We start from the raw sequence: 18,778 nt of genomic DNA on the forward strand, positions 1-18,778 counted from the left end.
CTTTCTTTCTTTCTTTCTTTCTCTCTTTCTCTCTTCTCTTTCTCTCTCTCTCTCCTCCCTCCCTCCCTCCCTTCCTTCCTTCCTTCCTTCCTTCCTTCCTTCCTTCCTTCCTTCCTTCCTTCCTTCCTTCCTTCCTTCCTTCCTTCCTTTCTTCCTTCCTTCCTTCCTTCCTTCCTTCCTTTCTTTCTTCCTTCCTTCCTTCCTTCCTTCCTTCCTTCCTTCCTTCCTTCCTTCCTTCCTTCCTTCCTTCCTTCCTTCCTTCCTTCCTTCTTCCTTCCTTCCTTCCTTCCTTCCTTCCTTCCTTCCTTCCTTCCTTCCTTCCTTCCTTCCTTCCTTCCTTCCTTCCTTCCTTCCTTCCTTCCTTCCTTCCTTTCTTTCTTTCTTTCTTTTCTTTCTTTTTCTTTCTTTCTTTCTTTCTTTCTTTCTTTCTTTCTTTCTTTCTTTCTTTCTTTCTTTCTTTCTTTCTTTCTTTTCTTTCTTTCTTTCTTTCTTTCTTTCTTTCTTTCTTTCTTTCTTTCTTCTTTCTTTCTTTCTTTCTTTCTTTCTTTCTTTCTTTCAAAATTTAGCTCTGTGGGTGTCTCATAAAAGAGAATTCTTCAGTACTAGGCTACTTCATTCATTGGTAATTCTCTAAAGCTAACCCAAGACTGAGAAGCCAGACTTGATTTTGCCAGATGGGTCTCAGGCTTTGGACCTGAACTTTGAAATAGATTCCTCATTTAGCAGTGTACCCAGAGGGTTCCATGTTCTTAGTCTGCCTATCTAAGCCAACAGCTTCCCCCCTGAGCCCTAGCCTTTATTTTTGAATTTCTGAATTGTGGGGATAGTTTTAAACTTGAACGGGATACATTTTCTTTTTTTTTTTAAGCTTTGGAAAATTTTATCTAATTAATCTAGAATATTTTTCTTTGGTTACAAGATTCATGTTCTTTCCCTCCCCTCAGCCCTCCTCCCTCCCGTAGCTGAGATGCAATTCTACTGGGTTTTACATGTGTCATTGATCAAGACCTATTTCCATATTATTAATATTTGCACTTGGGTGATTGCTTACATCCCCAATCATTGGGATACATTTTCTAGGAACAACTACTCTACCTTTCCATCCAGAGTGGGGAGGGACAAAGCCAATAGTGTTTTGTTAATTAATACAAACCAGTGACAGCCTCAAGGAATACTCTCTGAATATGGATAATTGAAGGAAGACTAGTTTCCAGAAAGACATTTTGTCTCTTTCCCAACAGGTGGCAGTAAATGTCAGCATTTTCCCTACTTAGATAAGTGCCTTGGACTTTGTGGGGACCCTTGTAAATTCCCAAGGCTGGGAATCAGACCCGGGTGGGAATCAGAACTCAACCAGAGTGGCAGAAGTCCAGCATCCTATTTCCCAAAGTCTACTTCCATACTGGCTTTGTTTCCTGCTTTAATCATTCCGAATCTCATTTGATCTTTGCAACTGGGTCTGACAGTTAACAATTTAAGAATATACGTGACAAAATTTGATGGCGAATGGCAATTTGAAATTAAGGAGAGTGCAGGACTTGTAGTGTGTAGGTGTCTAAGTTGAAATCTTTTTCTGTTACTTTCAGCTGTTGAAATGTCAACTATGTCAAATCACTTAACTTCCCCCCTTAGTTTTTCCTTCTGTAAAATGGGGATGGCCATAGTACTCCCCTTTCGTGGTTGTTATATGACTCAGATAAGATAGTAAAGCACTTTGCAGTCATTGTCAGTAATTATTATTAATATTAGTATTATTACTACTGCTAATGCTGTTGTTTTGTTCTTACTCTATGCAATTCTTTCACATATACTTTAAATACGCCAAGCTGTACTTTGGACTTCTATCCCTTTAGGACACTCTATTTTGGTCCAAGAAGCTATTTTCATAGGACCATGGGATATAGAGATTTAAAGGTCCTTGGAGGCCACTAGTTTAACTTCTTCCTTTTAGAGCCAGAGGAAACTCAGGCTGAGAGGGACTAAATTATTTGCCTGGAGTCGCACGGCTATCACATGTCAGCGGCAAAATCTGAATTTAGGTCTTCCTGACCTCATGTCCAACAGTCTGTCTACCATGACACTTAGCTACCATGAAAGAATAGAACATGTTCTAGGAGGAGAGAATTTCCAGTTTGGCTGGGGCAGTGTAGGAGAGGTTGTATTGCTTCCAAAGGGTCCAAAAGCTAGAAAGGGAAGGTGGTCACGGAAGGCTATTTCACTCTGGAGACAGTGGGAAGGTGAGGCAAAATCTGTTTAAAAAGAGTGAAATCACCAGGCAAGCATACGTGAAAGATAAAGGGGAGATTGGAGAGGCAGTGACCTGAAAGAAGAATATGGCAATAGTCTGGACAGTTGGAAGTGTGAAGCTGAACAAATGTGACATCCTGGATGTTAAAGGGTTAAATGACTTGTCCAAGGTCTTGAAGATAGAATGAAATGAAGATAGAACTTGAATCCAGACCAGCTCTATCTTGGCTATATCAGGTTGACTCTCATAATATATAAATGTTTTCAATCTTGTAGGAAGAGGTTATCTGAGGGCTGGGATTGGGGGGAAGGAGACTCTAGGGAGAGATGAATAGATGCTTTAGGAAGATTGGAATCTGGAAAATATTAATATGAAAGACCACCCAGGGCTTCCATAGCTTCTGGGGACAGGAGAAGGAAGTCTCAGAGAGCTCTTCTATCTTTTCAGAAGTGCTTTCCCTGAAAGAGGGTCAGATCAATCCCTCCTAGTAACAGTAATTTAATTTCCTTCTATAATAGGGAATTAAAAGGTACTATAATATAGTAGATAAACTGCATGTGGTATTTGGCGTCTAGGAACAAGGGTTCAAATGCTACTTATTTGCTGTGTGACCTTAGATCAATATTTTCTGAAAACTGGAGACTTCTCTAGTTTATCTACTAAACCTTGGGTCACATTGTAATCTCTCTTGATGCAGGGAGTTCCCCTGCTCAAGTAAAGCTTCTTGATAAATAGAAGGGACATGAAAGGACAAAAGTTGAAACTGAGTCATTGTTTTAATTGTTTTCCACCTCAAGGTTTGAAAGTAGGTGCAGAAGCATCTGCTGTAGTTCCTTTAGTCCTCACCTTGAGATTCCACCTGGGAATGACCTCGGTGACCCGGCTAGGCACTGGGTGCCATATTGGTTCTATTGATTCTTCAAGACAGGCATCTTATCAGAAGGGCCACTTAAAACCGGTTGTGTTGACATTTCTCAGGTGTAGTTACTTAGCAAATATTAACATATAGTAAAGATGAAAGAGCACCTCTAGATTCTTTGAGGGGATCTGTAGATTACTGCTGTTTCTTGATTTTCCCTCCTCCACTCTCAAATCTGACAACTCTAGTTTCCAAAATGTACTGGAGATCCATGGAGGCACATGGCCACCTAATTTCGCCAGCGCCATTTTAGATGAATGAAAGGCAAAGATAAGTTGGCCAACAAATCTTTCGAAACTGTCCTTTCTTCTCCTTCTCAACAGTGTTGAAAGATTGCCAAACTGTTGCAAATACATAGAATATTTCTCAGGGAGAGTAAATACCAGCTAGCAAAGGTTTCATCCAGTGAGTTTCATCTGTCACTTAAACTTGGAGGGTGAGCTTTGCACAGAATGTAAAGTGGGTGCCTTTGTACCCTCTTCATTTGACAGGCAACAGTAAGGGTCTCTCCTGTTCATACGGGGGAATTGATGCATAAATAGTGAATAAATAAGCACATATCAATGGCTTACTTTGTGCAAAAAACTATGGCATGCTCTGGGTATGAGGACAAAAATTAAACAATTCTTGGCCACCAAGTGCCTTTTAATTCCAAAACAAGTTTCCAAACTTAACACTTAGAAAAATGACCTAAAATAAAGTAATTGCTTTTATTGAATAGTCATTGTATAAACTGACAGGTAAAAAATTATGGCTTAAAATCAATAAACAATCAAGGAGACTATATTATACATTGTGCTAGAGACTGAGAATATAAGGATGACAGTAGCAGCATTCACACAGGATTTTAAAGGTTAGCAAAATATCTTACATATTGTCTCACCTAATCCCTATAATAACTCTGCAAGGTAGATGTTATTATTATCCTCATTTTACATATTAGGAAACGGAGGCTGAAAGAAGTTAAATGACTTGCCCAAGATCATGCAAGTTGGAAGTGTCCAAGGCAAGATTTTTACTACAGGCCCACTGACTCTTAAGTCCAAAACTACCCACTTGGCCATTTCAACACAAGGACAAGAATGAAGAGGTATCTGCTCATGGCCAGCTTGGTGGCTCAGTGGATTGAAAGCCAGATCTAGAGATGAGAGGTCTTGGACTCAAATCTGACCTTCAATGCTTCCTGGCTGGGTGACCCTGGGCAAGTCACTCAACCCCCTATTCCTAGTCCTTACTGTCCTTGTACCATGGAATTGATATACAGTATTAATTATAAGATGGAAAATGAGTTATTTTTAAAAGGGTATTTGAAATGTTCAAGGCAACCAAATCAACTTCAATCATTGCCAATAGAAAGCCTTTATTGGAGCATCCTACTATAGGTGGGAAAACAGCCAAATATTAAGGAATAATCATCTGAAGAGCTGTTTCCCAGTCTTTGTTGATGGTATTTCCTCAACATCACTCAGTGATGTATTTGTTGATCACCTATTTGGAGCCAGGTCTGAGAGCAAATCAAAAAGTGTGAACCTCCCCACTCCCAAGACACTTATATTTTCATGAGAGGAACAACAATATGGAAGAAATATAAAGAGGAGAAACACAAAGAAATACAAACTATAGGGTAGTGTGGAAGGAGGCCACTAGCACTTGCGGGGATCAGTGATGGTTTCACGTAGAAGGTGATGATGCTTGAAGGAAGCATATGTTGAAGGAAGAGAACGGTTCCTGGAGGCAGTGGTGAAGAAGAGTGAGTGTATTCTAGGCACTAAAAATAGAGATCAGGGAAACTAGGTGGACTGCCTAGTGTGAGGAACTGGAGAAGGCTAGATGTTTAGGTTACAGCATTCCAGAAGGGGAGTCTGTCAAGATAGGTTGGCTCAAGATTATGAGGGGCTTTAAATAGAGGAATTTAAATATTATCTACAGTCAATAGAAGGGCACTGAAGTTTATTGAGGGGAGGAGTGACTGGGTCAGACCTGTACTTAAGTAAAATAATAGATCAAATACACAAATACCCTCTTTCTTCAACCCCCCCCCCAAAAAAAACCCCAATAAACTCCAAGAATCCGTAGGAAGAATATGGAATTTGTAGTTAGCAGCTTAAATTCTTAGTCTTTAGACTAAGGCTTAAATTCTGTCTTTTATATTTACTGCCTCTGTGACCTTGCTCAAGTCATCACTTCTCTCTTGGAATGATTCCTTCATCAAAAAATGAAGAGAGGAAGATGCCACCAATCAATCAATCAATCAATATTTATTAAGACTACTGTGTGCCAAGCATTGTGATACAAAAGGAGGGTTAAACCAGTTCCTGTCCTCAAGAAGGTTACAATTATCATCAGCAGCATGACTAACATCAGATCTTTAACATTTCTAAAGTACTTTGTGTATTTTATATATAAAGCCACTTAAGATTGTAACAATTAAATTAGTTTCTCTACTAAAAGTATTATATTTTTAGAGGTTTATTAAAGATTATTAGAAATCAAAGATAAAGAAAATGCAGGGGACTTCCGGTTAAGATGGCGGCTTAGAGAAAGCTGAAGTTCAGATCTCCGGAAAACCCTTACCGACCGATCTCAAACTAGAAGCTCCTAAGGCGCCGAAATTCAAAACGATCAACAGCACAGACCCTGGGAACCCTCCTCCTGGACCTGGACCCGGTTCAAAAGGTACGGCTCCCCTTAAAAGCCAGAACCCGAGATCCCTCGGACCTCAGGGGTAGGAGCGCAGAGTCCAAGGCTCCCGGAAGCGGCAGCCACGCCGGGCTCAGAGAGCAGGGTCTGAGGAACAACAACCCTCAGGGTCTTCTACCCAAGTCCCAGTCCGGGTGAAAGTTACTGCCTGGGGCCTCCGGTCCGGGTGAAAGTTACTGCCTGGGGCCTCCGCTGCAGAGAGCTGGTCAAAACAACAGCAACCCTCAGGGGGTTGACACCGGCTGGATCCTGCTATCCAAGTCTCAGTGAAAGTCTGTGCTCTCGGAGCTTGGGGAAGCGGCAGCCCATCCCCCCGCAGGCCGACGAAACAGCCTCACGGCCAGGGATTCTGAAGGCAACTTCCGGAAATCGAGCCAGGGGGAGAGTGTGGCCTCGTGGTCCGACCCTTCCATTCCAGTTCCAGTGAGGCATATTCAGTTTAACCCAGGGAACGCTCATAGAACCAACATCTGCCCAGGACTAAAGCCTCTGATCACCAGACAAAGACAAGAAAAGCCAATCCTCCACGTTCAGAGATGACAAACTCCACAGAAGCACAGAAGCCCCAAAATACCAAGAAAAATAAGAAGAAAGGGGCGACTCTGGACACATTCTATGGAGCCAAAATACAAAATACAGAGCAGATAGAAGAAGATATACAAGAAAATTCTCCAAAATCTTCCAAAGGAAATAGAAACTCTCCACAAACCCATGAAGAATTTGAATCAGAAAGGACCAAAAAGATGGAAGCCCTCTGGGAGGAAAAGTGGGAAATGATGCAAAAGAAATTCACGCATCTACAAAACCAGTTTGACCAAACTGTAAAAGAAAACCAGGCTTTAAAGCAAGAACTAATAAAGCAAAGCCAAAACACCAAGAAATTAGAAGAGAACATAAAATATCTCACCGACAAGGTGATAGATCTGGAAAACAGGGGGAGAAGAGAAAATTTAAGAATAATTGGACTCCCAGAAAAGCCAGAAATAAACACCAAACTGGACATGGTGATACAAGATATAATCAAAGAAAATTGCCCAGAGATTCTAGAACAAGGGGGCAATACATCCACTGACAGAGCTCACAGAACACCTTCTACACTAAACCCCCAAAAGACAACTCCCAGGAATGTAATTGCCAAATTCCAAAGCTATCAAACAAAAGAAAAAATCCTACAGGAAGCCAGAAAAAGACAATTTAGATATAAAGGAATGCCAATCAGGGTCACACAAGACCTTGCAAGTTCTACGCTGAATGATCGTAAGGCATGGAACATGATCTTCAGAAAGGCAAGAGAGCTGGGTCTCCAACCAAGAATCAGCTACCCAGCAAAACTGACTATATACTTCCAAGGGAAAGTATGGGCATTCAACAAAATAGAAGACTTCCAACTTTTTGCAAAGAAAAGACCAGAGCTCTGTGGAAAGTTTGATACCGAAAATCAAAGAGCAAGGAATACCTGAAAAGGTAAATATTAAGGAAAGGGGAAAAATGTTATCTTCTTTTACTCAAACTCTCTTCTATAAGGACTACATTTATATCAACCTATGTATACTTTAATATGTGGGGAAAATGTAATGTATAAATAGGGGGTAAAGAAAGACCAAATAGAATAATGGTTCTCACACAAAGATTCACAGGGGAAGGGGAGGGGAAGAAAACTCCTATAAGAAGGAGAGGAAGAGAGGGGGGGGGGGGTTTACTTAAACCTCAATCTCAGGGAAATCAACTCTGAGAGGGAAAAACATCCAGATCCATTGGGATCTTGAATTCTATCTTACCCAACAAGGGTAAGGAGAAGGGAAAACCAAGGGGGGGAGGGGGAGAGGGAGAACAAAAAGGGAGGGAAAGAGAGGGGGGAGGGGGAGGGAACAAAAAGGGAGGGACTAAAAAGGGAAACATCAAGGGAGGGGACAAGGGGGACTGATTCAAAGTAAATCACTGGACTAAAAGGTAGAGCCGAAGAAGAAAAGGTTAGAATTAGGGAAGGCAATCAAAATGCCAGGGAGTCCACAAATGACAATCATAACTTTGAACGTGAATGGGATGAACTCACCCATAAAACGTAGACGAATAGCTGAATGGATTAGAATCCAAAACCCTACCATATGTTGTCTTCAAGAAACACACATGAGGCGGGTTGACACCCACAAGGTCAGAATTAAAGGATGGAGTAAGACCTTCTGGGCCTCAACTGATAGAAAGAAGGCAGGAGTGGTAATCATGATATCTGATAAAGCCAATGCAAAAATAGACCTGATCAAAAGGGATAGGGAAGGTAATTATATTTTGTTAAAAGGGACTCTAGACAATGAGGAAATATCATTAATCAACATGTATGCACCAAATAATATAGCACCCAAATTTCTAATGGAGAAACTAGGAGAATTGAAGGAAGAAATAGACAATAAAACCATACTAGTGGGAGACTTAAACCAACCATTATCAAATTTAGATAAATCAAATCAAAAAATAAATAAGAAAGAGGTAAAAGAAGTGAATGAAATCTTAGAAAAATTAGAATTAATAGACATATGGAGAAAAATAAATAGGGATAAAAAGGAATACACCTTCTTCTCAGCACCACATGGCACATTCACAAAAATTGACCATACATTAGGTCACAGAAACATAGCACACAAATGCAAAAAAGCAGAAATAATGAATGCAGCCTTCTCAGATCACAAGGCAATAAAAATAATGATTAGTAATGGTACATGGAAAACCAAATCTAAAACCAATTGGAAATTAAACAATATGATACTCCAAAACCGTTTAGCTAAAGAAGAAATCATAGAAACAATTAATAATTTCATCAAGGAAAATGACAATGGCGAAACATCCTTTCAAACCTTTTGGGATGCAGCCAAAGCGGTAATCAGAGGCAAATTCATATCCCTGAAAGCTCATATTAACAAACAAGGGAGAGAAGAGATCAATCAATTGGAAATGCAATTGAAAAAACTCGAAAGCGATCAAATTAAAAACCCCCAGCAGAAAACCAAATTAGAAATCCTAAAAATTAAGGGAGAAATTAATAAAATCGAAAGTGATAGAACTATTGATTTAATAAATAAGACAAGAAGCTGGTACTTTGAAAAAACAAACAAAATAGACAAAGTACTGGTCAATCTAATTAAAAAAAGGAAGGAAGAAAAGCAAATTCACAGCATTAAAGATGAAAAGGGGGACAGCACCTCCAATGAGGAGGAAATTAAGGCAATCATTAGAAATTACTTTGCCCAATTATATGGCAATAAATACACCAATTTAGGAGAAATGGATGAATATATACAAAAATACAAACTGCCTAGACTAACAGAAGAGGAAATAGAATTCTTAAATAATCCCATATCAGAAATTGAAATCCATTAAGCCATCAAAGAACTTCCTAAGAAAAAATCCTCAGGGCCTGATGGATTCACCTGTGAATTCTATCAAACATTCAGAGAACAGTTAACCCCAATACTATACAAACTATTTGACATAATAAGCAAAGAGGGAGTTCTACCAAACTCCTTTTACGACACAAACATGGTACTGATTCCAAAACCAGGCAGGTCAAAAACAGAGAAAGAAAACTATAGACCAATCTCCCTAATGAATATAGATGCAAAAATTTTAAATAGGATACTAGCAAAAAGACTCCAGCAAGTGATCAGAAGGATCATTCACCATGATCAAGTAGGATTCATACCAGGGATGCAGGGCTGGTTCAACATTAGGAAAACCATCCACATAATTGACCACATCAACAAGCAAACTAGCAAGAACCACATGATTATCTCAATAGATGCAGAAAAAGCCTTTGATAAAATACAACACCCATTCCTATTAAAAACACTAGAAAGCATAGGAATAGAAGGGTCATTCCTAAAAATAATAAACAGTATATATCTAAAACCAACAGCTAATATCATCTGCAATGGGGATAAACTAGATGCATTCCCAATAAGATCAGGAGTGAAACAAGGATGCCCATTATCACCTCTACTATTTGACATTGTACTAGAAACACTAGCAGTAGCAATTAGAGAAGATAAAGAAATTGAAGGCATCAGAATAGGCAAGGAGGAGACCAAGTTATCACTCTTTGCGGATGACATGATGGTCTACTTAAAGAATCCTAGAGATTCAACCAAAAAGCTAATTGAAATAATCAACAACTTTAGCAAAGTTGCAGGATACAAAATAAACCCACATAAATCATCAGCTTTTCTATATATCTCCAACACAGCTCAGCAGCAAGAACTAGAAAGAGAAATCCCATTCAAAATCACCTTAGACAAAATAAAATACCTAGGAATCTATCACCCAAGACAAACACAGGAACTATATGAACACAACTACAAAACACTCGCCACACAACTAAAACTAGACTTGAACAATTGGAAAAACATTAACTGCTCATGGATAGGACGAGCCAATATAATAAAAATGACCATCCTACCCAAACTTATTTATCTATTTAGTGCCATACCCATTGAACTACCAAAATAGGATATCCAGGGAAATAATGAAAAAAAACACATATGATGGGGGCCTTGCAGTCCCAGACCTCAAACTATATTACAAAGCAGCAGTCATCAAAACAATTTGGTACTGGCTAAGAAACAGAAAGGAAGATCAGTGGAATAGACTGGGGGAAAACGACCTCAGCAAGACAGTATACGATAAACCCAAAGATCCCAGCTTTTGGGACAAAAATCCACTATTCGATAAAAACTGCTGGGAAAATTGGAAGACAGTGTGGGAGAGACTAGGAATAGATCAACACTTCACACCCTACACCAAGATAAATTCAAAATGGGTGAGTGACTTAAACATAAAGAAGGAAACCATAAGTAAATTGGGTAAACACAGAATAGTATACATGTCAGACCTTTGGGAGGGGAAAGGCTTTAAAACCAAGCAAGATATAGAAAGAATCACAAAATGTAAAATAAATAATTTTGACTACATCAAACTAAAAAGCTTTTGTACAAACAAAACCAATATAACTAAAATCAGAAGGGAAACAACAAATTGGGAAAAAATCTTCATAAAAACCTCTGACAAAGGTTTAATTACTCATATTTATAATGAGCTAAATCAATTGTACAAAAAATCAAGCCATTCTCCAATTGATAAATGGGCAAGGGAAATGGATAGGCAGTTCTCAGATAAAGAAATCAAAACTATTAACAAGCACATGAAGAAGTGTTCTACATCTCTTATAATCAGAGAGATGCAAATCAAAACAACTCTGAGGTATCACCTCACACCTAGCAGATTGGCTAACATAACAGCAAAGGAAAGTAATGAATGCTGGAGGGGATGTGGCAAAGTAGGGACATTAATTCATTGCTGGTGGAGTTGTGAACTGATCCAACCATTCTGGAGGGCAATTTGGAACTATGCCCAAAGGGCGACAAAAGAATATCTACCCTTTGACCCAGCCATAGCACTGCTGGGTCTGTACCCCAAAGAGATAATGGACACAAAGACTTGTACAAAAATATTCATAGCTGCGCTCTTTGTGGTGGCCCAAAACTGGAAAACGAGGGGATGCCCATCAATTGGGGAATGGCTGAACAAACTGTGGTATATGTTGGTGATGGAATACTATTGTGCTCAAAGGAATAATAAAGTGGAGAAGTTCCATGGAGACTGGAACAACCTCCAGGAAGTGATGCAGAGCGAGAGGAGCAGAACCAGGAGAACATTGTACACAGAGACTAATACACTGTGGTATAATCGAACGTAATGGACTTCTCCATTAGTGGCGGTGTAATGTCCCTGAACAACTTACAGGGATCCAGGAGAAAAAAACACCATTCATAAGCAAAGGATAAACTATGGGAATGGAAACACCAAGAAAAAGCAACTGCCTGAATACAGAGGTTGAGGGGACATGACAGAGGATAGACTTTAAATGAACACTCTAATGCAAATACTATCAACAAAGCAATGGGTTCAAATCAAGAAAACATGTAATGCCCAGTGGATTTACGCGTCGGCTATGGGGGGTGGGGGGGAGGAAAAGAAAATGATCTATGTCTTTAACGAATAATGCTTGGAAATGATCAAATAAAATATATATATATAAAAAAAAAGAAAAATAAAAAAAAGAAAATAAAAAAAAGAAAATGCAAAATAAGAAAGCTTGTGCCTAGGGCACATAGTCTATTTAATTTCACTTACTACGTCTTGAGAGATGCATGTGCTTAGAAGCAGAAGAAGAGAGACCAAGTAGGTGGTCCAGTCAGTTTAAATACAAATTTTGTTCTTGGCCCAGGTGATTCAGGTGATATTATAGGGAATTCTGGGAACTGCCAAGGACTTCTGGGGATTGAAGTCTGGGGTTCAAATCTCCATTTTTACAAGATTTATATATACTATAATATTATATAATATATACATACATAATATACATGTAATATATAGTATATATAATATATATGGTGTACCACATATAGCATATATAATATGTAGTATATATGATATACCACATATAGTATATATGTAGTATAAATAATATACCACATATAACATATATAATATGTAGTATATATGCAGTATATATGATATGCCACATATAGTATATGTGATATACTGTATATATAACATATGTAACATACTACATATAAATAGTAATATATATTATATGTAGTATATATAATATGTACTATATATAAATAGTAATATATAGTAACATCATTTTCTTATAACAACCTTTGAAAGTAGATAGTATTATATTATTGCCCCCATTTTATAATTGAGAGCACTGAGGTTAAGAAAAGTTGAAAAACTTGTCCAAGGTCACAGAACCAGATAGATGCAAAGGTATCATTTGAACTCAAGACTTTATAACTCTGTGACAGCTGTGTGGATCAATGGATAGAAAACCAGTTCTACAATCAGGAAGATTTATTTTCCTGAGTTCAAATCTGGCCTCAGACATTTACTAGCTATATGACCTTGGATAAGTCACTTCACCCTGTTTGGCCTCACTCAGTTTCTCCATCTGTCAAATGAGCTGGAAAAGGAAATGGCAGACCACTCCCAAATCTTTGCCAAGAAAACCTTCAGTAGGGTCACAAAGAGCCATATATAACTGAAAACAACTGAATAATTCCAAATCCATCCATTCTACTAAGCCAGGCTGCCCCAGGCTGAATCCATCACCTTTCTGAGAGAAGATGGGTCTCATGTTTCATCATGGATCCTCAGGAATCATGGTTGGTCATAGCTTAGAAGTCTTTCAAAATCCATCCATACCTTTAGGCAGAATCCACCTAGGATAACCAAGGGAGAAAAAGCCACAGGTGAGAGCGTCCTGTTGTCCCACAGTGCCCCCTTCTGGGCCAGTCTGGGGTGGTTTTTCTGGTCTCCTCAGAAAGTGGAACATTATACCTTGAACTGGACTCTCCTATTGGTAGCCTTGGGGAGGATTTCCAAGCACTTTGTCTATTTACATTCCAAGTTACCACGAGTTGTTAAATCAACAGGGAGGTAACAGATCTCTCCAGGGCTTAAGGCAGACACCTGGGAAAACTGGGCGACCAGGGAGAGTGTTCCTACAGACTTTTGCCAGTCCCTCCTTTGACTGTAAGCAGCTGGTACCGGTGCCTTCTTCCTTGACCTTCTAACCCAGTTCACAGAGTCACCAGTGGGGTGCCAACAGGACTTGCTGATAACAGAGTGTGGGTAGGTCCAACTTTGCTTTCTCTACTGGATTATCAGAATTAGGGGGTCCCGCGAGAACCATGGGCTTAAAAAAGTGATAAGAGGGAAATGAAATGAGAGATTTTAGGAGTTTTACAAAACCAAAACCTCTGAGGTTCCCAGAGTAAAAAAGAAAAAGAAAACAAATGTTCTTTCCCAAAATGGCTAACCAGTCATCCCAATTCCAGCATGTCTATTTATTTAATTTGTGGTTCAATGCCATGCAGAAGTTGGCAGCTAGATCAAAACGGTGGTGATATCCAAGATTCCTTCTTGCTCTGAGATCTGCTCCTGCTCTTAAAATGCAGTTAATTAATACTGGGGACAAGATTCTGAGTTGCTTAGTTCAGGGAAGCATATGGAACAATCTCTAGTCCTTAATACAGAGGAGAGTGAGGTGTGGAGCTGGGAAGACTGTTTAGAGGGTGTGGGGTGGCATTCATCTTACCAGTTACCTAGACAAATCAGGCCAGGAGTCATATCTGTCCTGCCCGCCTTGAGTCTAAAAAAGCTCTTCAATGGGGAGAGCCCCAGCTTTTCAGATTGGCAGTGCCAACTTGGCACTGGCCAAACTATCTGCCAAATAATTTTATAGTTTATTCTAGGGCTACCTCTCAGAATAGGAGAGCATAGACTTGGAGCTGAAAAGAACCCAAGAGCTCATCTAGTCTAATGTCTTCAGTTGGATGGAGAGGGAACCTGAGCCCCACAGAGGCTAAATAACTTACCCAAAGCCACACAAATATAAAGAGTAGGGTTGGATTCAAACCCAGGTCTTTTGACTTGAAAGTGCCATAAGAACATGTGCTATAGAATCATAGTCAAGGAGAGAGGGCAGTGAGTCATTGGATCATAGATTGAGAGCTGGCAGGGACTCCATCTAGTCCAACCCCCTCATTTTACAAGTGAAGAAACTGAGGCTCAGAGGGGTGAAGGAACTTTTCCAAGATCACACAAGTAGTTAACACCAGAGGAGGGAATTTGAACTCAGCTGCTCTGACTTAAGGCTACCCCTTCCTACTGGAGTGGGAGAAGATGGAAGAAGCACCCACTATGTGCCAGGCACTGTTCCAAGCACTTCTTGAATGTTGATTTATTTGAACCTCACAACAACATTGAGAGGCTGGTGTTACTGACATCTTCATTTTGCAATCAAGGAAACTAAGGCAGAGATTAAATGATTGACCCAGGTTCATGCAGCTAGTAAATATCTAAGACCAAATTTGAACTTGGATCCTCCTGAAGTCCAGTATTTTATTCACTGAACCACCTAGGTTTAAATTTGACCCGTTTGAATATGGGTTCAAATCTCTGCTCTTTTGCTTTCTTGACAAAGGTTTCTTCCAATGTTAAATATGACCCTTCTATCTCGAGGGAACTCCTTTGTGGATCTAAGCCTCAATTCCCTTATCTATATAGCTAAAACAGTGTAGCTAGATGGCATAGTATATAGAGCACTGTGCCCATCTTCCTGGGTTCAAATCCAGCCTCAGATACTTACCAGCTGTGTGACCCTGGGCAAGTCAATTAACACTGTTTGCCTCAGTTTCCCCATCTATAAAATGAGTTGGAGAAGGAAATGGAAGACAATTCCAGTATCTCTGCCAAACAAACCCCAAATGGGGTCACAAAGAGTGAATGGGGTCACATGACTGAAACATCTAGAATAATCAGAATGATTCCCAATACTTTCCCGTGTGGTTGTGAGGATCAAATGAAACATTCCTTTTCAAAGCATATTTTCATTGTAATCAGCCTATAGAGAAGCTGGGAGATCCTCTTAAAATTAATTTTTATTTTTATTCTGAATGGAACACCCTTTAAGATATTTACACGTTCAAAGTAGAAGAGAACAAGGGAACAATCAATGCATGAAACCACCTGCTTTTATCAATTTGTACTTTTCAAAGCTATTTGTTTTTCTGATCTTTTCTCTTCTGAAAATGCATTCTTATTTCCATTTTATGTCAGCTATGTTTATTACTTTAATTAAGTACACTTTAGCTCAGGTCTGCCCTTGGCTTGCTGGTCATCCAGGGTCCTCCATTTTTGTTTCTGGCATGCTGATAATCTGAGCTCTAATCCAGTCTCAGACAATTACTAGTTGTATGGCCTTGGGCAAGTCATTCAATGTCTGCTTGCCTTAGTTCTGTCAACAATATAATGGAAATAATAGCATCCACCTCCCAGAGTTGATGTGAGGATAAATATGATAATACTTGTAAAGTGTTTTGTACTGGGTGCCAAGTTATATATACACTTGGTCCTTAATGAATGCTTCTTTTTCTTCTTCCTCCTCTTCCTCCTCCTGCTTGATCTCTTCCTTCCTCTTCCTCTTCTTCTTCCTCCTCCTCTCCTTCCTTCTTCTTTTTCCTCTTCCTCTTCCTTCTCCTCCTCCTCACCATCATTTGGGGGAGGTAGGAATCATCCTAGAGTACTTATTAATTATGTTAACTATTAATTAACATTTAATTATGCCAATTAACTATTACATATGGAAACTCCCCACCTGTAGATTCAGTCACATCTCTGTAGAGTTGGCCAGACTACTGGCCAGACTTGTTTCTGTTTACTTGGAATGAGATCATTTTCATAAAAAGGTCTTTTGCTCTTTATGATATGCTAGTCAAATGGGTCTTCCATTATTCTTACACCAGTGGCTTTCCAGAGAACACTGCTGGTCCCTCATAGATGTCCAAAATTACAGTGACAAACTCCTTATGGTGGAGCCACGAGGTGATAAGATCAAGCAGCAGGATTTGGGGCCTCTTCCAAGATCCAAGTGGAACAGCTGAATGAAGGAAGGATGGTTCTGGAATCAATCTGCTTAGAGCCTTACCCTCTAACTCCATTATGGAGAGCTCAGGAGGTCAGGCACTCAGCAGCCTCCCAAGCCTTTGGCTCTCTACTCATTCATCCAGTCCTTGAGTTAACCCACTGGCTCTGATAACATGGGGCACACGATTCCAGCAAATTCTGAGAGGCTGGAAGAGGGTTTGGACAACGAGCTTCACATAGGACCAGCAGAAATCTGCAGGAGTGTTTGAGATTCCATGCCAAGGAGACTGAACTATCTTATGTGATAGCGAGCTAATCATGATGAAAAAAGCTCTTCTTAAATAGATAATTGGGGGCGAGGAATGGGGGGTGACTGCATTAGGTTGGTGATTCTAAAAATAATCAGAATCCAATTTCTTTTTTCTTGTTATTTGATTTCCTCAGTCTGGTGTGGAAGCCCCCTCTTCAGATACAAATTGGCCATTTCTCTGAAACTTATTCAATTGTTGTAAAATGTTTCATTTTATTTTAAATTACTTTTATTATTTATATTTATGTATCTATTTCATATTTATTACATATTACTAAATATTAGATACTTATTTAATATTTATATTTAGTGTTTATTAGCAATAATCCAAGAAAGTACATTTAATAACAATTTACATTTAAATAATTAATGTCAATGCATAAAGTATCACAAAGCCTTTCAGTTCCTTCCACCGAGTCTCCATAAAGTTTTTGTTCAATCATTCTCAATCTCTTTTCCTCATATGATCAGAATTTGAGTGTATTCCATTCTTCTAATTTTACCATCTTTCCCTCTGCATTTTGTAAAGGTTGTTCTAGATTCATTTCTATCATAATTGTCCAGATTAATTACTTTATAGGATCAGAACTTTAGATGTTTTGTTTTACTTTAAAAAAAATTGAGAGCAGAGAGTGCAAATTCTCTCATTTGGAAACTAAGACCCAGAATACATAGAGTCGTACAGCTACTAAGCGTTTGAGGTATGATTTAAATGGTCTTCTCCAATCAAAAAGTCTACCACTCTACCACATACGGTGCTGTCTCTAGTTTATTATTGCACCATGACTTCCCCCGTTGTTGGATATTTTAGTTGCTTCCTTTTTTTGTAGTTTTTTTTTAAACCAAATTTTGCCAATTTATTTGATATTGTCCACTCTCAAAATATTTTAGCAATGATTTTATTGTTATAGTTGGTCCTTTTAGAAGACCATCAGAATACCAGTGGAATGTTCCCATTCCTTATCGCGGAATTACTTTATCTTTTTTTTTTTTTTGAGAGAGAGAGATTTAGCTACCTGCCCAGAGTTGCAGATCTAGTCATTGTTAGAGTTGGACTTTTACCCAGTTCCTGACTGGAAGGCCAGTTTTTTATTAACTACATGGGACTTACCTCTCGAAGAAGTCTTGAAATCTAAAACCAGAGGAATTTCTCATTTTCTCCCAATAGATTCAGCCTTAGACATCTCTGGGGAAATTATTTATTGGTAAAGATCCTTGGAGCTCCCCCCTACCCCTAGGCAACTAGGAAGTCAGACAGTTGTACCTGGAAGAAGGATATTTAATAGAAAAATGCTGTAAACTCCTTGACAGTAGAGTCGGTTTCATTTTTTGCTTGGTATTCCCAGCACCGAACAAGGGCTTAGTGTTTAACAGTACTAAAAATGGTGTTGATTAGTTGATTTTAGCAATAGCCAGGAACAAAGTTTGCCCTTACCTGCTCTCTTTCATTAGATGAACCCAACAGACAAATGAGTCTTCCTCTTCCCATGAAAGAAATAACAGTCTCTGACCACTACTTCCCAGAGCATGGATGGTACCCAATGGTCTGCTTAGCTCTACCTGGGTTATCTTCCCTGGACCCATTAATATCCAAAAGCTTTCCTATTGAAAAATATAAATGCAAGAGAAATTGGTTTCAAGATTTTCCTGAACTTGAACCTTAATCATAATTATAATAGGGGCAGCTGGGTGGCACAGTAGATAGAGTAGCAGGGCTGGAGCCAGGAGAACCCCGGTTCACATCTGACATCGGACACTTTCTTGCTAGTTGACCTTGGGCAAGTCACTTAACTCCAATTGCCCAGCTCTTGCCACTCTTCTGACTTAGAATTCATGCTAAAAGAGAGGATAAGGGTTTAAAAAATTATAATAAAAAGAAATAAACCAAAATAAAGCAAAAATGAAGAGTTTGGAAAACCATGAAACCAAATGAATGACATGTTCCACATGATGAGCCCAGAATTTAGTCTGAAGCTCAGATCCAGGGAACAAAAATTCCTAAAAGCAGACTCTCATTACCTGGGCATTTTATGGAGATTTTTGTATGGTTGGCAGAACCTTTTATATCCGGGATTTTACTTGATTCTCACTGATGGTGCTGAGACATGGGTGCTTTCAT

The 18,778-nt window shown here is 39.2% G+C and overlaps 1 protein-coding gene across 3 annotated transcripts in view; it reads left to right on the forward strand.

Moving 5' to 3' along the window:
* The window catches only part of SLC1A2 (solute carrier family 1 member 2), a 179,632-nt gene that overhangs the window by 14,239 nt on the left and 146,615 nt on the right, over positions 1–18,778 (forward strand). The window contains exon 1 of one of the 3 annotated variants that reach the window (XM_007497324.3): positions 13,242–13,553. The exons of the other annotated variants lie outside the window; for them this stretch is intronic. The gene's annotated coding sequence lies outside the window, so the exon portion shown is untranslated. Of the gene's footprint in view, positions 1–13,241; positions 13,554–18,778 lie in introns of those variants that run through there. 3 annotated transcript variants of the gene reach the window in all.

The sequence above is a fragment of the Monodelphis domestica genome, chromosome 6, assembly GCF_027887165.1.
Source record: "Monodelphis domestica isolate mMonDom1 chromosome 6, mMonDom1.pri, whole genome shotgun sequence".
Taxonomy (NCBI): Eukaryota; Metazoa; Chordata; class Mammalia; order Didelphimorphia; family Didelphidae; genus Monodelphis; species Monodelphis domestica.